The sequence below is a fragment of the Eurosta solidaginis genome, chromosome 5 (genome assembly GCF_040869045.1).
Source record: "Eurosta solidaginis isolate ZX-2024a chromosome 5, ASM4086904v1, whole genome shotgun sequence".
Lineage (NCBI taxonomy): Eukaryota > Metazoa > Arthropoda > Insecta > Diptera > Tephritidae > Eurosta > Eurosta solidaginis.
The window spans coordinates 184,665,512-184,686,930 of NC_090323.1; the positions used below are offsets into that span (position 1 = coordinate 184,665,512).

Sequence of the window (21,419 nt, forward strand, 5' to 3'; positions counted from 1 at the left end):
ACAGAGAGTACAAAATCAGCGCAAGCTGAGATATAACGAATCAGTTTGCATTTAAGCACGCTATTGTTTGTGAAGTTTAATTGTGAATTACTACCCCCAAAGTAAAGACCAGTTTGCAATACTAAATATTGGAGTGATTTATTCAACAATTTAGCGATTCGAACGTTAGCAGAAGTTTTAAATACGCGGAATTTCCCAAAATTCGTTACATTATTATTTGATTCTGATTTCGTTATCAAATATTTTTCGATTTACATTTCGGTTACGCTTCCGGTTTCAGTTTGAGTTCGTGTCCGTTTTTGAATTCTGGTTTGAGTTCTGGATTTGGTTTGCTTACGGTAAGATTTTATTTTGGTCATCCGGTTCGATATGCTTTTGCGCAATTCTAGATAAGATTTAGAGTTTCGTTACTCTTTTCGACGCTTTGGCTTCATTCTGAAGACCGGTTGCAATTTGCTCTTAATAACTGTTACTGTTTATGTTCAAACTTGTTCGCGTCACAGATTTTCGTACTGGTTTTGTTTCTGATATTGGGTAAATTTGGAGTTCAGCTTCCGGTGCTGGCAAAATTTCTTTGTTCAGTTCTGGTTTCGGTAGTCTCTTTGATAATTTCATTTGATATTGAATACCAGATTATATTTGATTTGAATTTGGTTCATTATACTATTTGATCTCTATTCTAGTACCTTTAAATTTGTTGTTTGGTAACTGGAGGGGTGACATAAGATCAATGGCCTTAAGGTCATTTGACCTTAGGCACACTTAATTTTTAATGAAACAAGTAAGGAAGGTTAAGTTCGGGTGCAACCGAACATTACATACTCAGATGAGAGCTATGTTGACAACATAAGGGAAAATAACCATGTAGGAAAATGAACCGAAGGAAACCGTGGAATGTGTATCAAATGAAAGGCATTAAAAAAGTATTTTATGAGGGAGTGGGCCATAGTTCTATAGGTGGACGCCATTTAGGGATATAGCCATAAAGGTGGATCAGGGTTGACTCTAGAATGCGTTTGTACGATATGGGTATCAAATGAAAGGTGTTAATGAGTATTTTAAAAGGGAGTAATCCTTAGTTCCATAGGTGGACGCCGTTTCGAGATATCTCCATAAAGGTGGACCAGGGGTGACTCTAGAATGCGTTTGTACGATATGGGTATCAAATGAAAGGTGTTAATGAGTATTTTAAAAGGGAGTAATCCTTAGTTCCATATGTGGACGCCGTTTCGAGATGTCGCCATAAAGGTGGACCAGGGGTGACCCTAGAATTTGTTTGTACAATATGGGTATCAAAAGAAAGGTGTTAATGAGTATTTTAAAAGGGAGTAATCCTTAGTTCCATAGGTGGTCGCCGTTTCGAGATAACGCCATAAAGGTGGACCAGGGGTGACCCTAGAATTTGTTTGTACAATATGGGCATCAAACGAAAGGTGCTATTGAGCATTTTAAAAGGGAGTGGGCCTTAGTTCTATAGGTGGAGGCCGTTTCGAAATATCGCCATAAAGGTGGACCAGGGGTGACTCTAGAATGCGTTTGTACGATATGGGTATCAAATGAAAGGTGTTAATGAGTATTTTAAAAGGGAGTAATCCTTAGTTCCATAGGTGGACGCCGTTTCGAGATATGGCCATAAAGGTGGAGCAGGGGTGACCCTAGAATTTCTTTGTACAATATGGGTATCAAAAGAAAGGTGTTAATGAGAATTTTAAAAGGGAGTAATCCTTAGTTCAATAGGTGGACGCCATTTCGAGATATCGCCATAAAGGTGGAGCAGGGGTGCCCTAGAATTTGTTTGTACAATATGGGTATCAAAAGAAAGGTGTTAATGAGTATTTTAAAAGGTCGTGGGGCTTGTTCTATAGGTGGACGCCTTTTCGAGATATCGCCATAAAGGTGGACCAGGGGTGACTCTAGAATGGGTTTGTACGATATGGGTATCAAATTACAGGTATTAATGAGAGTTTTAAAAGGGAGTGGTGTGAAGGTGTTTTCCAGATATCGACCAAAATGTGGACCAGGGTGACCCAGAACATCAGCTGTTGGATACCGCTAATTTATTTATATATGTAATACCTGCCAAGATTTTAAGGGTTTTTTATTTCGCCCTGCAGAACTTTTTCATTTTCTTCTACTTAATATGGTAGGTGTTGCACCCATTTTACAAAGTTTTTTCTAAAGTTATATTTTGCGTCAATAAAACAATCCAATTACCTTACCATGTTTCATCCCTTTTTTCGTATTTGGTATAGAATTATGGCATTTTTTCATTTTTCATAATTTTCGATATCGGATTTCGTTCATTTTTCATACCAAGATAAAGTGAGTTCAAGTAAGCACGTGAACTAAGTTCATTAAAGATATGTCGATTTTTGCTCAAGTTATCGTGTTAACGGCCATGCGGAAGGACAGACGGACGACTGTCGCCCATTTTCACAGAAAACAGTTAACGTCATAAAATCTATGCCCCTACCAAATTTCAAAAGGATTGGTTAATTTTTGTTCGACTTATGGCGTTAAAAGTATCCTAGACAAATTAAATGAAAAGGGCGGAGCCACGCCCATTTTGAAATTTTCTTTTATTTTTGTATTTTGTTGCACCATATCATTACTGGAGTTGAATGTTGATATAATTTACTAATATACTGTAAAAATATTAAATTTTTTGTTAAAATTTTACTTTAAAAAAATTTTTTTTTAAAAGTGGGCGTGGTCCTTCTCCGATTTTGCTAATTTTTATTAAACGTACATATAGTAATAGGAGTAACGTTCTTGCCAAATTTCATCATGATATCTTCAACGACTGCCAAATTATAGCTTGCAAAATTGTTAAATTACCTTCTTTTAAAAGTGGGCGTTGCCACGCCCATTGTCCAAAATTTTACTAATTTTCTATTCTGCGTTATAAGCTCAACTCATCTACCAAGTTTCGTCGCTTTAGCTGTCTTTTGTAATGAATTATCGCACTTTTTCGGTTTTTCGAAATTTTCGATATCGAAAAAGTGGGCGTGGTTATAGTCCGATATCGTTCATTTTAAATAGCGATCTGAGATGAGTACTCAGGAATCTACATACCAAATTTCATCAAGATACCTCAAAATTTACTCAAGTTATCGTGTTAACGGACGGACGGACATGGCTCAATCAAATTTTTTTTCGATGCTGATTATTTTGATATATGGAAGTATATATCTATATCGATTCCTTTATATATGTACAACCAACCGTTATCCAATCAAACTTAATATACTCTGTGAGCTCTGATCAACTGAGTATAAAAAATTTTCCATAAAAATTTTAATGTGTGGAGTTGCGCAACATATTAATTGATCTTATGGCCACTCAACATGAGGGGGTTTTATGACAATTTCAGAAAGGCAGAATGCTCATAATGTCAATTCGTTAAAATCGTAATGCTTTAAGATTTAACTAAACCACTATTAATAAGGTCATACCTTGAATTAACCTTCTGGCTATTTGAAGTAGTAATAAGGTCAGTTGATGATATGACCGTTGACTTTATGTCATCCCTAGTAATAACTCTATCCACTTCTTTTTTTATTTAAAATTTTATACGTTCTATTGTAGCAATTTTACTCCACTTTTCTTTAAAATACGTTAATTTATATACTTCAGCTTTCAATAAATCCTTTTGTTGACGACAAAGAAATTTCTGGCCAGCCTTTACTCAACAATTGACATAATAATCACTGGCCAAATAGAAAAATCGTATTTCCAACTTTATATTCATGTATTTGCTATGAGTACGAAAAAAATGCATCTACATTAGGCCAGGTCGATTCGTGGGGAGGCAAAAAAATCGCCCATTGCTCTGTGAAAATCATATTCTAGGGATCAAAACAAGAAACTTTGCCGAAGGAACCATACCTCTAAAACGAATTCTGATGTCCCCCCCCTTTGGGTCGTAGGGGCAAATTTTGAAAAATCCCACTTTGAAATGCCTATGTTTTTTCTTTTTGGAGTTTATTTTTCTCTTTAGACATTTATTTAGTCAGAACATATGTAAATGAAAAAATGAATTTAACTTAGTAATAGAAAAGAAATTAAAAAAAATTATTAGAAATTAGCGTTTTTACAACCCCCTTTTAAAACCAAGGCATCACTGTGATGCATTTGCATATCGTAAACATAGTTGTGTGGGTTTTTTATTCAACCGTTTTAAAAAATGAAGGTATCACTGTGACACAATTGCAGATCGTAAAATTGCTTGTGTTGTTTTTTTAAGCCACCACAAGACACAGCAGGTAGATTTGAAATTGCCCCTACCCAAAAGTTCGACCCAAAGGGGGGGGGACATCAGAATTCGTTTTATAGGTATGGTTCCTTCGGCAAAGTTTCTTATTTTGATCCCTAGAATACGATTTCCACAGAGCAATGAGCGATTTTTAAATCGATCCGCCCTAATCTACATTCATGCATACATTGACTATTAAACCACCCAACAACGCCCACCACCTCAAATTCATCTTCCCTTGCTATTGCCACTTGTAGCCGTTCCCATTGCTTCAGTTTTTTATTTGAGTACCACTCAGTTTGCATTCGATGCGTTATTTACATTGACGCTGTTGCGAATCTTTATTTCCTACATTTTATTTTCATCTCCGTTTTATATATCCCCCGAAAATAAGATAAAAAGTCTTTAGCCGACTCTTCCTGCTCCATATTTTGTATGTATAGACTTTTGCGGAAGTTTTAATTTTCCCGCGCAATTTCTTTTTTTTTTTTTGGCGGTTTTTATAGTTAAAATCATGCTTAATGTGTGAGGTAAGTAAGTTGGATATTGTGGTTCGAAAAAAAAAAAAAAACAAAAAAAGATGGCTCGAATGAGGCTTGTATGGTTAGTGTTGTATGCAACGATTTTTTTACGCATGCGTACTTATGAATGTTGAGCAACATGTTTAGGAACATAATCAAAGAGAGGCTTGTTTGTCTGTTCACAGTGGTTGTGTTGAGGTCAATTCTGGATATGTAGAATTAACTAGTAACGAAGTCTAACTTCGGGTTAAACCGAACATTATATACCCAGCTGTACACCTGAAATGCTGTTGTTTTTTGTTTTGTGTGCTTAATAGTGTTACACGGCTGCCCAATAATACATATAAATATGGTTCTATTCTGAACTAATTTGTTTCCAGTTATGGCTCCCGAAAAATTGAAATTGCTTAGTCATAAAAGGGGTGCCACGCCCATTTTTTTTAATTTGAAGTGTTTCCTATTTATTGTTATAAATCAACTTGGGAAATTAAATAGCATTGATATAAAGCTCTTTTTGGCAAAGATATAATTTATTTTATTCGTCCATGACCCTTTTAAAAATCTTTTATATAAAAGTGGGCGTGGTCCTTAACCGATTTCGTTAGTTTTTCTTCAAATCATTCCTTACAGTAAACGCAACCTCTTTGCCGAATTTTGTTACGATGTTTTTAACGATTTTTGATTTATGATTAATAATATTTGTAAAATTGATTTTATCACAAGTGGGCGGTGCCAAGCCCATTTTAAAAATTGTTTTCAAATTTTTATCAAGAGTCTCAATATCAGCCCACATGTCAAATTTCAACATTCTAGGTGTATTATTTACTAAATAATCACGTTTTTTGTGTTTTCCAAAATGTTATATATATAAGAAGTGGGCGTGGTTATCATCAGATTTCGCTCATTTTCAATACAAATCTATTTTGGGTCCATATAAGCTCGTGTACCAAATTTTGTGAAGATATGTCAATATGTACTCAAGTTATCGTGTTAACGGACAGACGGACGGACGGACATGGCTCAATCAAATTTTTTTCGATACCGGTCCCATTTTTACTAGAAATATTTCCTGCTATAGGAAAAATATGTGTATCTAATCTTATTACAAAAAGGTAATTTATCTTCGAGTTATGGCTCCCGTAACATAGAAAACTACTTAGTCAAAAAAAGGCAGTGCCACGCCCATTATCAAAAATTTTAATATTTTCTAACTTTTTATTAAAATTCCATTTAGAAAGTAAAATGCCATTGCCTATAAAAGTATTTTAGATAAATTTGGGCGTGGTCCTTAACCGATGTCGTAATTTTTTCTAGAAATATTTCCTGCTATAAGAAAAATATGTGTACCCAATCTTATTATGATCCGTTAATTTTTCTTCGATTTCGTTAACTTTTCTTCGAAGTAGAAAAGCCAACTTCTCTTTTTTTTTTTTGTTGATAAGTTTAACGGGTTTTGATTTATGATTAATAATGTAGCGAATTTTGGGAAATTCTGATATTTTGCACCTTTTTCTATCGTTCGAATCGCTGAGCTCTCGCATAAATAACTCAAATACTCATTATAGCAATATCTCCTTCATTAACAACTTTACTGTAGTAGTACTTCACAATTACAATACTCGAGTAATTCACTAATAGCGTCTTAATATCAAACTGATTCCTTATTCCTCAGCGTGCGCTGCTTTTATACTCTCGGGTACCTCGTTCACCCATTTATCCTAAGGTCTAGACTTTTCGCGAACAGCTGCTTATTTATGTTTCCTTTATATATCTGATATTTACGTTTCTCTTTTAGTTATATGCATGTGTATGTGTGAGTAAGAACTTCTGCTCTTAGCTGCCGACTACATATATGTATATGAAATGTTATGTTTGCTGTTATCTTAGCGGTTTACATGCATGTGTGGCAGCTTACTTTGCTGTTGTTGTGCATTTATTTACTAGCAGAATAGTGACGCATTGAAATTGCAAACATTCGCCACAATAATTTTATCAAGAGTCTCAATATCAGTCCACGCATCGAATTTCGACATTCTAGGTGTAATATTTACTAAAAAAATTAGGTCTTTTTCGTTTTCAAAATATCATATGTATAAAAATGGGCGTGGTTATCATCCCATTTCGTTATTTTAAATAGAGATGGGAGATGATGAACAGACGGAAGGACTATGCTAAATCACCCTGGTCATTTTGATTTATGGACGTCTATATTTATCTCGATTCGTTTATGCCCTTACGATCAACCGTTATGTTAATATACTCTGTGTGCAAAAATGTTAAAAATAACTAAAATAGTAAAACTAACAATGATATTTTTAACCGGATTAAAACCAACAACATCATTACAACAACAAAAGGAAAACAACCACAAGGTAATTGAATGTTATCGTAATTGCATTAAAAATAAACAAACTCATGAAAAATTCAAAAATTAATTGGAATAAAAGGGACGTTAATCAAAAGCAATAAAGCTATTTTCCCACATAGATCATTGTCATCGGCATACGTCACTAAAAACTTCACACATCTCATACATACCACAACATATGTCATAATTAATTTTTGTTGCTCCAACATGTTGCATGATTTCATAATTGTTTCATTTGAAACTTTACCGTATCATGACCTACGACTGCTACACTGCAACATCAAAACCTGCACCCAGCATCCGACGATCCGGCTGCTCGGCTGTCAGCTGCAATAGCATTTGTTGGCAACAAATGTTGCTAACGCAAAATACGCTCGCTCAAAGACAAATCTCTTTTCACTACTCTCACGTCTATAAACAAATGGCATTGACCATACTTGGTTAGAAGGCAGCAGCATTTGTTGCTTGTGTGTGTGATTATGTATGTAGAAATGTAGAATGTTGTATGTGGCACGTACGGTATGTTGCAGCATAGCTTGGTAAGGGATTCAAACGCAAAACGTTTTGTTATTCCTTGATTTGGTTGTAAGCAATCAGCGATGCTCACAACCAAGTTGGCCACCCATTCCAACCGCCCCAGTCTTCCTGCCTTTAAGCAATGTGGACTTTGCAACATAAAAATCTACGACACTCTACTCTACGCTACAACAACAACAACAAATTTAAGCCGGCTTTGGCTGCTGGATGCTTTTGTATGGTTTGATATTGTCTTTGTTGTACTAGCTGCGTTTTTTTTCTGTTTTATTTCTTATCGCTTTTGTTTTCATTTCATATTCTCTATGTGAAATTTTCAATGTTTACGCTAAAGCATTTGCTAAACTTGCATTCAGTCTTCGTTTGCTGAGTGTTGCGGGTGGTTCGGTTTGGCAGCGCATCAAGCGAAATGAACTTTTTTCACTTCAATGAAGTTGAAAATTTTTACCGTTGAAGTTTTTTTAGGGATTAAAGTGTCATTTGCGAATTTTTCGTATTTTTTCTTCAGACCGTAGTTTACGATGCGCCATTGCATAAGTGAAATTTAAACTCATACATATACAATAATATAAGTTCACGTGCAAGTTTGTGCGAATGTATTTGTGAAGCGCCACTATACGCTCAAGTGTTTATCTCACACAGTGTGTTTGGGTTGGTGTACAAGTACAAATAGTAGATCTAGCGGAAATGAAAATTGTTGCAATTTCTTACCCAAAATTGTTTAATTGTATGCACACATACATACAACCGTAACGCTGTGTAGGTGTTGGCGATAATGTATGAAGGCCTTCCTTGAGCGGAAGGAAAGTGATAATTATAATTATTATATCGTTAATGTAACTAGCGTAATATTTGCACATGTATTTTTGAAGTGAGTTATGTGCGGTTAATGAAGTGAACTGAATAAAAAAAAAAATGTGAAGTAGCTGAGTTTAAAAATTTAACAATTGTGTCATTGGCGTCGGAGATACATTTTCGCAACATTTGCAAAAATTTGTTCGATTTCGTAAATTTGAAGATTAGCTAAGGTAATTTTTTAGAAATAAAAGAAAAATTTATTGTTAATATTACATATTTTTTATATGTGTACATATGTATAGATACTTCTTCGGTTCATGTGTGAGTGACTGTACGCCTTCTAAACGACTGGACAGCGTATTTGATGACAGTGTGTGTGTGTGTGTTCGAAAGAATTCGAGGACGCTTTAGATTCAAAATTTATTTTTCCGGGAAGTGAAACAGAGGCCGACCTATTCTAAAAAAACAAAATAATTTAAGGTGCGGTTTCCTTGGTACAGGGGTATCTCCTTGACTAGCTTATTATTTGAGAAACTTTTCTCTCCCGGAAGTGGAACAGGGACGGAAAATCTAATTTATGATCCGCTTTCCTTGAAATTTGGTACAGGGGTATCCAACAAAATCTCATTTAAGGTACTATTTTTTAGAGATTTAGTACAAGGTTGCCCCTTTATAAAGCTTAAAATTTGAAAGACTTCTTTCAATGAATGGAAGCTGTGGCCGACCTATTCGAGAAATTGAAATTTAGTAAAAGCGTTCGTTTTGACAGGGTTAATGTTTGGGATCCTTTTTTCCGGAAAGTGGACCAGGATGGTACGATTTCTTCGAAACCAATTATTAGGGCGATCTGTTGTAGCTTTATAACTTAAGATCGAATGAGCTGATTTTAAAAATCGCAGCTACCTTAATTTTGTAAAATGGGTTTTAGTTCCGTATGAAGACCCATTTCTGAGACATAGGCAAAATGTGGTCGTAAAATTTGCTGTCACAATATGTGTATCAAATAAGATGTGTTGATGAGGGCTTTAACAAGAGGTGATGGTTAATATGAAGAGCGAGAGGGAAAAAGCGATGGTCTGAAAAAGAGAAAAAGGAAAACAAGAGATAGGAGTGGGAATCGAAGGCGCGGAGATCGAAAGGATGAAAGAAAGAAAAGTGGGAGAGGGTGCGGAAGAGGAAAGAAAGGGAGGTAGGAAATGGAGATAAAATTGGCGGCCTTCGTCTCAATTATCTATTTATATCTTATATATAAAAATGAATGCGTTTTTAAAAATTATAACTGCGTCAGTTTCTTATATTTCGAACAAAAAAATATTGAAATCGGCCGGTCAAATGCAGCAGCTATTATATATTTGGTATAGAGGATAATCGGGTTGGTGAAGAAGGGGTCGACCGAGTGATGGAGAGTACTAGCTCTATCCTTTGTTGTTGATATTTCCGGCAAGGCAAGACGTAGAATTATATTAAACGATTTACCGTCATCCCTTATCAATTTTGGTTTGAAGACAAACCGGCCTCGGCTGTATGCCATCTGCAGTCTTGAATTTTGTTCAGTTTATCTTCAAGTTAAAATTGCTAAGTGATGATGGAAAATCGGTCCAATATATTTCTAGTACAAGCTATGTATATGAAGTGGTTACGCTTATAATTGAGGCCTTTGGGCACCCAAATTTCAACTCCTCCGGCGCGAGGCGCATTCTATTACAAATTTGAATTTCTGCCGACATTTATTTAGCAAACGAAGCCCTGGTGATCACAAGCTCCTTACATAAAGAAGGGGTGGTGAACCGAGAAGGTGCGACGTAGTCATATCAAATGGATGTACATAGGTGGTTATAATTCGCAGGAGAAAGTTAGATATAGATGTTGTTGTTGTCGGGAACAATTTGTTATGACCACATGCGACCTTCTTGGCCATCCCGCCCTCCTACCCCCTAGATCTATGAGGAGTTCGAGGACACCAGACCCTCGGCTGTTAATGAAACAGGATTCGACACGGATAGGTGACGTTGACTATTGGGTTTGGAGAAGCTATATATTGCGCTGGCAACCTAAAAGGGTTGCGCTACACAATCCCTTGAATCTTGTACTTTAATCGCCTCTTACAACAGGTATACCTACCGCGGGTATATTCTGACCCCCTAACCCGCTGGGGGACTTAGATATTGATCGCTACAGATTGTGAGAGAAGCTCGGCCTAAATCTTCCGGAAGAAGTGAATCGCAACAAGTGGTTTTAGTTACTACTAATAATGCAAACACGTATTGCTTCCTCATACGAATTCAAACTATTCCGTCTTCTAATAATGGATCTGAAGATACGGTCCAGTGTTATAGCTAGGAGGCTATTTTTTTATGTATAAAAATCAATCCGCATGCACACCCACTACTTCAAATTACTTTCATTCATTTGATTTCACTTTAATCGAATTCTGTGCAATTTCATCTTCTAAAGGAGTATTTACATATATCTGAATATATAGATGTACACATCCATCCGTATTCTAATACTGATTTAAATAGGTAAATATCCTCCGTTACCGCCGTCGTCCTGCTCATGAAGTAGGCGCAAAATCTCTTTTTATTCCTCATTACATCAAGCATCATTGACTTTGCCAAATTGCCCACTACATCAAAATTTATTATACATTTGAGTACTTTTTTGTTGTGTTTGTAATGAGTTCGTTTTATTTCTTTTTATTAACGATTCTTTTATGTTCAAAATGCCAACATCTATTGTAACGAGCGCCAATTTGGTATCATTAGAAGTTGTTAAGGGTGCAAAAAAATTATTTTTGTCATTTTACGCTGATTGTTGTTGGTAATGTGCGTTTGTATATGTGAATTTAATTGATTGGTCAAGTTGTTGAGTGAGATACTTAATGAATGCTGCAGCTGTTTTTTTCAAATGAAAGTTGATATTTGTTCGGAAGTTTTTTTCAAGAAATATGGGCCAGATTATGTATGACGCCGCGACACTTTGCGTCGCCTGGCATTCGCATTCACCATACAACTTATTTCAGAAAGGCAATCAGGTTTACTCTCACTCACTGTGGTGAATGAATGCTTTAATATCATACGAATTCTGGTTCACACAAGAAAATACGACTCGTGGCGTTATATATAATATGGCCCTAAGTAAATCGGTGCTTAAACTTTCTGAGGGTGTGCTTTAAAAGTGGAACGATTTTCGCGACCTGGTAATCAAAGGTCAGAGTGTGTTTAAATTACTTACTTTCTACGGGAATGACGAAGTTGATGTCCCAATCCCTTGTCTGCTATTAAAAATTCTGCCACTCGAAAATGAAACAGAAAAGAAGTGTCGTTAGAGAACATGCATCAACTTTTATACAAGATAGTTATGGTCGGATGTGAAACGCTTCTCGGCATACATTTGTCATGAAAAGAGCCAACAGGCTGCATTTCGATCACGTAACGGCTAGTACCGGGCTTGAAGTCTAATGACAGTATCGAATCGGCGTTGAAGGCTTTCTGCAAGTTTAAATCAGCAGGCCCAGATGGTATAGTTCCAGCTATATACAAATGTTTAGAAGAGCGATCGTGTAATGACTTAGAATAATATTGGACTGTTGCATAAGACTGAATCATGTATCCAACTATTGGAGAACTGCTCGTGTCGATTTTCTACCTATGGCGGGGAAGATCAGTCATATGTATCCCAATGACCACAGACCCGTTACCTTAACATCATATGACCTCAACACCTTTAAGAAGCTAATAGATGTGTATGTAAAGTAAAACATGCATGAAGAACTTTCTCCAAAATACAACATGCGTACACCAAAGGTAAGTCGTAGCGAAAGCCTTGGAACATAAAAAGTACGTCTTGGGAGTTGTATGGACATTGACGGGGTATTTAGTAGAGTCTCTAAGACGGGAGATCATGGATGGTCCTAGTTACATTGAGTTCATCCATCCTTAATTAGATAGCTGCATGGCTGTATGCTAAATTGCAGGACGACTACTTCGCAATGAGGGCTGTATGAAGCCACGAAATCAGTGGAAAGGGGCACATGGCTTGTCATATGTAGGTCCTGGTTTTTGAGAGAGATTTTTTAGTTTGATCAATCAGCCATTTAGCCAGTTCAACCTAATTTAACCTAAGCTAACCTGTCAAGGTAGGGACTTGATAGATAGGCTTGACAAGACTTAAACGTATTTCAAAGGCCGAACACATTTTACAATATACACAAACAAGAAGAAATTGTAAGCTTTACATAATACTGCCAATTCAGCGCTTAGATTAAATGTCGGGAAGCTAGCGAGCCTTACGAGTGTTTCGAGACACTTGAACCTTGCGAGAAGCTGATAATCGATCAAATGTGCGAAAACGAAAGCTCTGCGCTATGGAGACCCTGCGGATCTAAGGTGTATCCTTGTACCTGTTGTAAAAAAAAAAACAGGTACAAGGTGGTTACTCTACGACCGCACAGAAACGGTTAACTCGTTATGGCGTGTTTGAGTAACAAATGTTCAAACACAAGCACATATACATACATATCTGTGGTCATAAGTCTAGAAAGGCTCCGGCGTAGCAGGAAACATTAAAGAGTCCAGTTTTGCAAGTGGAGCACAAACTGTAAAGGTGGAGGGGATTGACCTGAGCATGTATTGGTTACCAGTCCTCCGTATAATTAGCGGTGTCAGAATGATAAAAATAGGAAAGAGTTGGAATATAGGAGAGATAGGAAAGATAACAGCGAACCAGTTTGTAAACGGCCACAGGTGAAGGTATAAAGGGCGGATTACAGACAAGGCCTCTCCAACCGTAGGATCAGAAGCAGTTTAGATACACTCTTGAAATAAAAGAAAAAACCGTAACAGCAAACCTACGGATTGGAGAAAAGGACTCTCCAACCGTAGAAATGACGACGTTGGGGTGTAGACGCTGTGTCTCCACAGACGTAGAGCTTAGTGCTCTACCTCCCGACGGAATACCTGACGGTAGTACCGGGAATTAAATGGTACTCAAACGGTAGAAGATTAGTGTGGTTAAACTCCCACATTGACTTTGAGGCCCTCGAGCAAAATGAAACACCCTATCAAAAACCAAGACCTATGTTATAAAATACCTCCGTCCCCTTGGCAAATACTAGAAGCTTTCTAGGACTTATGCCACTTCCTGCTTCTATATCTGACAGCTGTATCACTCCTAATAATTGGAGTCTAAGCCTGGCAAGCGCAGCGCACGAGCACAATATGTGCTCGATCGTTTCTTCCTCCAACCCGCACTTCCTACATCTGCTATCACTGACCATGCCTAATTTAAAGGCATATGACGCCAGAAGGCAGTGTCCAGTCAGAATACCCGCCATGAGTCTACAGTCCTCTCTTTTCAATGATAGAAGCAACTTTTTTAGTCTAAAGTTGTAAGACTTACACATAATATTCGACACTTTACAGCCCCGCGGTTGAGCCCACGCCTTGAGACCTCTACGGAGCAAGCTTCAAGGGATGCGCTCTTTTTAGCTGGTTCATCCGCTTTTTCATTCCCATCTGTTCCCATATGCCCTGGGCCCAATATAGATGTATTCTTCTCCCTGTCCCGATTCTTATCAGAGACTGCTTACACTCTAACGATGCTGTGCTATGCGAGATTATTGCTTTAATTGCTGCTTGGCTGTCAATATAAAAGTTAAACCGGCTGCAGTTTCTCTTCCAGTGTTTCTACTGCTTTGGTTATGTCTAATACATCCGTTTTTAAAACGCTACTACGCAGCTTGTAGTATCTGTTTATTTCCGGATCAGCACAGTATACCGCAGACCCTACTCCTTCCACTACTTTGGAACCATCCGTGTACACATGTATCGCCTCGTCCGCCCTTTGAGCACCCTTGCGCCAACCGTCCACTTCTGTTGTGGCTTTAAGATCTCCCTCGAAACGCAGATAGGGAACTATTATAACTACGTACTCACATATAACTAGAAATATTTAAAACACTTATATAACATTTAAAGTCATATTAAAGTTAAAATTTATTTCATCTCTAAAAACTTAGTCCTGCAGTCATTTAAATCCTTTCTCCCTCCCACTCACTCTGCAATTTAGCGATGTAAAATATTTACTTTTCGTCTTTGTTGTTTTCTGCATCGCTGCCAGTGCTGCGGGCTCCCTGAGCGTAAAGAAAATAATACATTTTTAATTTTTGTTTAATTGAAAATAAAAAAACTTCAAATGAAAACAAAATACAATTGAAATGAAAATAAGAAAACGGGTAACGACAAACAATCGAAGCAGTAGCGCGTGGCCAGTAGAGCGTGAAGTAGTCGTCGGGGAGGGATGGTGAACAATGCATACAAGCAAGATAAAATAAGCAAAATGAGAAAATTCAGATGAAGGATGGTTGGTGGTTAGTGGTTTTGTAGAGATGTAATAGTAACCTGCAAATGGAAATTGATAGAGAGTGGGTCGGTCGAGCAGGTGTTGTTGGTCACGTGCCATCTCTATCCACATTAAAATAATATTTGATTTGGGTAGACCAAATAAAGGTTTTAAAATATTAATTTATTATTCAAGGTTCGATTCGAGCTCAAGGCCGGAACAATAATTACTATTCCAAAAACAAAATACAATTTTTCAAATTTAGAAAAATTAAAAAATAACAATAATTATCATTAGAAAAAAATTATTGTTCTGGCCTTGAGCTCGAATCGAACCTTGAATAATTTATCAATAGGCCGATAAAAACAAAAACAATATTAATTTATTTCAAAAAGGAAACTTGTCCGTAACCATGAATGACTCAATTCGTAACTAAGCAATATTGAAGGCCCATTTCGTATGCGAAGGGTCAACCAAAGTTGGGTAAAAAGTAATCAGTATTCACTTGGACGATTAGTAAACTTTGAACTAAAGTTGGACGGATTAAACTTGTGGGCTTAAAGAGTGTTATGTAACTGATTTTATAGACGTTAGCTGATTCGATCGATTGAAAGAGATGCAATAGGCTGTGGATGCAAATTGTATAGTCAAACCAAAAATCCACGGCTAATCTATTACCGACGTGGAAGGAACAGATGACGCAATTATTGGACGTTCACGTCGATGGTGGTATGCTACCGACTTTTAGTCACCCAAACATCTTGGGGGCAACATTCGATACTCCTTTAAAACGCATGCCATTGAAATTGAATCTTAAAGTACAAAGCCGCAACAAAATCCTCAAGTCGTTTACCGGCAGCACCTGGGGAAAAGCTAAAGGAACGTTGCCCACAACGTACAAATGACTTGACCGGCCGCTCGTCACCAGTTTGGTCGCATGGTCTTAAAAATATATACTGGAAAAGGCTGCAGTCCTGTCAAAATACTGCACTCAGAACTGCCACGGGGTGTCTCTTTATGACCGAACACCAATTACATAAAGAGCCCAACATTAAAGAGCACAACGAAATGCTGAACAGGCAGTTTTTGCTAAACTGTCACAAACCATGACATCCTAGCAAACATCTACTTGATCTAGCCCCATCTTCAAGAGGGTTAAGGGAACATCTCCATAAGTGACGAGATCCGGCCACTGCGAACACAGCCGTTTGATCCAGACAAGCATAAGCAGGACCTAAGCCAAATCCACACAGAATCGGTAAACGTTTTTGCCACGATGCCCCGGTGAACCGTATTATTAATATACAATATCCTACCCTTGCAGAAGAAGAAAGCACATTTACAAGAGAGACACGAGTCACCCTAGCCCAACTTCGTTTTGGATACTGTAATAGGTTAAACTCTTACTTGTCCGGAATCAACCTCCACAAATGTTGTGTATGTCCTGCATGCGTGGTGTCCCCACATGGCACCAACAATTTTTTCAATGGTAATGTGGAGCCTACGCCTCTAAAACCAATCTCCCTATGGTCCGACCCTATTGAAGCTGCCGGTTTCCTTGGACTCCCATTTAAGGACTTTGATGACAATTTGTGAGTGGTCATGCCCATTGAAACACTTTTAACACAACGCAACAACAAAAATATCGGAATACCTCAATGATCCTGAAAACAGTCTCGAAATAATTCGGACATACTCCGCAGTTATACGACGACCGCCGTGGTGTGATAGTAGCTTGCTCCGCCTACCACACCGAACATCCTGGGTTCACGCCCCGGGCAAAGCAACATAAAAATTTTAGAAATAAGGTTTTCAATTAGAAGAAAATTTTTTTAAGCGGGGTCTCCCCTCGGCAGTGTTTGCCAAGCACTCCGAGTGTATTTTTGCCATGAAAAGCTATCAGTGAAAACTCATGTGCCTTGCAGATACCGTTCGGAGTCGGCATAAAGGGAGTAGGTGCAGTCCAGCCAATTTTTAGGAAAAATTAAAAAGGAGCACGACAAAAATTGGAGAGAAGCTTGGCCTAAAATCTCTCCGGAGGTTATCGTGCCTTACATGTTTTTTACCCAGAAAAGGATTACCGAAATTAACCTGAGACTGTTCGAAAAAAAATGCCGAAATGATTACACATAATCCCAAAATGGTACCGAAACAGTTTCGATATGATCCCGAAATCCCGAATTAGTCCTAAAACTGTTCCGAAAATAATATCGAAATGAGTTCGATCAATGCGACTTCTATGCCAAATATAATTTGTCTAGGTACTGTGGTTCTGTTCAGGTTAATCAAACAAAAAAAAATATCATTGGTCCACGTCAAATAGACTTAGAGCTGTGCCGATTTAAAAAACTGTTCCCTGTGTGATGTCAAAAGGAGCAGGAGGCGGTGTGACACTGACAACTTTTACAACGATGTTAGACCTTGATGTATAAGGGCCGTAGTAATATCCTTTATTTAAGTAGATCCCAAAAGAACGTTAGCTATTTATGTGCCAAATTTCATTCAAGTCTGTTTAGCTGTTCCGATGTGGTTGGGTCACAAAAGCAAAAACCCAATTTTAGGCCGAATTTCTCTTCCAATTTATGTCGTGCTCCTTTTAAAATTTTCCGACAACTTGGCAGGACTGGACCTACATGTTTAATGCCGACTCCGAACGGCATCTGCAAGACAGATGAGTTTTCACTGAGAAGCTTTTCATGGTAGAAATACACTCGGAATGTTTGCCAAATCACTGCCGATGGGCGACCCCGCTTAGAAAAACTGTCTTCTAATTGAAAAAAACTAGTTTCTAAACTTTTGATGTTGCTTTGCCCGGGCCGTGAACCCAGAATATTCGGTGTGGTACGCGGAGAACGCTACCACCACACCACAACGGCCGCCGTACTCTCAGGCTTTTGCTGTACCTGCCCTACTCTTGGAAAAAGCGTGAAAAATATACCAATAGAATTTTTCGCTGAGTATAAGATTGAAAAATCACTTATCTAAGGTTTTGACGAAAAGTCATGCTCGTTAGGGATCGGTAATGGCTGCTATCTTGTACATACTCTCTATGCCCTGGGTATAAATAATCCTACTGTAAACCGCGTACAGTCAGCTCTGCGTTTAGAATAATAATATTGGAATTAAAAAATGATACAACACCATCGTCAAGTGGAGCACCATCGGGCATTGTCTTGTCACTATTGCGTAGGCTTTGAGTGTCAGACACCAACTCAACAAAAATGGGGTTAAATTAGTGGGCTACGCGGATGACACAGCTATATATAGTGGTATTTGGCCTCCCCAGCGGGATAGGGGCTTAGAATATGCCTGCGGTAGGTATGCCTGTCGTAAGAGGCGACTAAAATACCAAATTGATTCAAGAGGTTGTGTAGCGCAACCCTCTCAAGGGGTTGCCAGCGCGACATATAGCTTTTCCAACCCAATTGTCAACCTCACCTACCCGTGGCGAATCATGTTTCATTAACAGCCGAGGCTCTGGCGACCCCAACTTCCTTTTAGAACTAGGGGTGGGGAGGGCGGTATGTCCTAGAAGGTTTAATGTGGTCATACAAATCGTTCCCGAGATGGTCGGGCTAGTACCTTAATGATGCTGTGTTCCCGGAACGTACCAGATCTATATCCGGCAAACGATCATCAACCACGATAACACTCCCCAAAGCCTTCGGCTTTGAATCTAGACTCTGCTTGTCTCTTTTTTCCCGAAAAGCAATGCTAGAAAACATATGGGGTGAGATCAGAACTGACGGCATGAATGTACGAAAGGGTTATTGTACTGATCCTTATATTTAGAATACTTTGTAATTAGTAGCACTCCATTTCAATGTGACTGTTTAAACATTGAAACAAGTACAGTCTATCGCATCCTCCCCATGAACTCAGTTTGGAAATGAAGCGTAGAAAAGCAACTTAAGGGACCCTATAGCACTACATACCCATACTCAAAACCTTTTTTTTTAACACAGAACTATTTCGCCCCTTGATAGCACTTTCCTTAATGTTGCTTTTTCGATAGAGCACTCGATGTCCGAAAAAAAATTTTTCCCATGAGGGTCTCTTTGCTTTCCATTTGTAAACTCTCAATGGATCTGTATATTTGCCTTAACTTTTCTCGTCGTCCACGGTTTTTCAATAAATAAATACTTCGCACGATTTACCTCCGAGGAGATTTAGGCCGAGCGGCGTGGTCCTCTCTGTTTTTGTCCTACAAATCAGAAGTACGGGACCTACATATTTTATGCCGTTTGGATGCTGCTGCATGTCAGATGAGTTTTTACTGATAAACTTTTAATTGTAGGAATACACAACCTTGCAGAGAGGCGACCGCGCTTAGAGAACTATATTTAATTGAAAAACCTTGTTTTCATCCAGTACTCTCTGTGTGGCAGGCGGAGCATGCTACCGCTATACCACGGCAGCCGTCCACGGTTTCGTTCCTGCAGTTATCAGTCCCTCTGTTGAAACCTTTCGTCATCCGCAGGACTTTTTGGTAAGATTTTCGGACATTATACCTATCAGCCACTTAGTAACTGCAACAAGGCTTAAGGCCTCGGGACAGCTTGATTGCAGGCAGGCCTTGTGGCCACAGCAGCATAGCGCCATCTAATATCGGGAAAACGGAATATATTATCCCGTGCCTGAGCTTCGAAGAGCCGGAGGGTTGGTGCCGGGGTGGCAGAAATGGCAGGGTATACTATACCCGTGAATACGGATGTTTCCAAATTAGTGGAATGGGTTCGGTCTTCTTTTTACTGTGTTGACCCAGATATAAATATATCCTACAAGCTGCCAGATTACAGCAGCAATTTTCAGGCGGAAATTATAGCAGTGAAGAAAGCAGCAGAAATTCTAGAGGAAACGTGTTAAAGCTGCAGTCGCGTTAATATATATATTGACAGTCAGGCTGCGATTAAGGCAATAATCTCACACAGTACTTCATCAAGAAGTGTTCAGGAATGCAAAGAAGCATTGGAAAAACTTCGCTCAACCCGGACCATATATTTTTACTGGGTTCCCGGTCATACTGACCGGACACTGCCTTCTAGCGTCACATGCTTATAAGCAAGTGTAGGAAGTGTGAGTTGCAGGAAGAAACGGTTGAGCACGTTCTGTGTTAATGCCCTGCGCTCACCATGTCAAGACTCCAGCTATTAGGGGCACCAGAATTGCCAGATTTTAAGGCAGCAATTAAGCTGGGTCCTACAAAACTGCTAGTATTTGCTAAGAGGACGGAGTTATTCTATAACAAATGTCGTGGCAACTTATTGGGGTTCTTCCGTTTGGTCACCAAACAAATTCTGGTAAAACTATGTACACATTCGGTCCATGTGAGGTTTTTATTGACCGGCCAGTTCAACCTAACATAACCTATCAGCCAGCATATGAAGCTTCTCGGAGTCACGCCGTTTTGCCTGCCGGATGTTTCTTCTAAATATGCATCTCTCTTCATTCTTCGGCCTATCACCCAGCTCAGCTTTTTAGCCAAGTTACCTAGCTCAAACGCCTTTAGCAGCCATAAGTGAATTATTTGGAAGTATTGCATTGAACTATTTGCTAACTTGTGTGACTGGCGCTACTGGCGCCCCTGTACTACAAAATGCATCAGCGCTACTGGTGCAGTACAAAAATGCATTCCTGTCATTGAAAGCATACCATCATTTGGAGTCGGCTTTAAGCTGAATGTTTCTTACTTTTGTATAAACAAATAGCAGATGGAATGCCCTAAAATCGTCTGATTGGAATTCTTTGAAAATTTATTACAACTATGGTATTATGTGAAAAAAAAACTGTCTTAAACTTGTCTCATAAGCTTTGGTATAATACCTTAGGTTATTACTTCTAACTGAGTCCACGCTTTGACCAATAAAAGTTAATCAGATTATTCTCGGCGTAATAAAACAAATTCTAACCGAATCTAATTTGATTGGCTAAGATCAAAACAACCGCTTAATCCTGTAATAAAATTCATCTTTTTCTTTATTTTGAACCGCAATTACATAGCCGCATATTCGTTGCAATCTCATCATCATCCTACAAAATCAACGAATTTATTTACCAACCTCAAATTTATGTTGAATATTAAATGCGAACAAATTTCTCTAACGACATGTTCGAATCTAACTGAACAAATATGAGCAGCATAAAACCAATTCATTCAAACGTCATTAAATTCGCCAGCAAATAGCCACATTTTATGTTCTTGTTTTAGTTTGCGCAGGTGTGCATTTTATATGGCATTTTTCTGTTACCCAAATAAGCCCAACACTTTATCGCACCTTTTACAGGTATTTTACCGCCTACAGCCAACTGGTAATGTTGAGCTCAGCACAGAGCTCAGGAAATAAATATCCAATTCATTCATTGGACTGTGAGGCAAATGCAATGTTGCGTTGAATGGAATTGAATTGAGCAGCACAAACGGCCTATCACACATGCAGATGTACATAAGACATGTCTTAAAAAAATAAAATAAAATAATCGACAGTGTGGTTTGAAGTGTCGAACGAAGACGTCGGTAAAGAGGATTAGAATATACCATTGGGAGGTATGCCTGTCGTAAATGTTGACTAGATCCAAATCTCGTTTCTAGATTGTGCTCCAG

At 38.3% G+C, this 21,419-nt stretch overlaps 1 protein-coding gene across 2 annotated transcripts in view; it reads left to right on the forward strand.

The window, feature by feature from the left end:
* Positions 1–21,419, forward strand: part of LOC137251807 (uncharacterized) — a 374,961-nt gene that overhangs the window by 99,622 nt on the left and 253,920 nt on the right. Inside the window, exon 1 of one of the 2 annotated variants that reach the window (XR_010953344.1) lies at positions 8,063–8,706. The exons of the other annotated variant lie outside the window; for it this stretch is intronic. The gene's annotated coding sequence lies outside the window, so the exon portion shown is untranslated. Of the gene's footprint in view, positions 1–8,062; positions 8,707–21,419 lie in introns of those variants that run through there. 2 annotated transcript variants of the gene reach the window in all.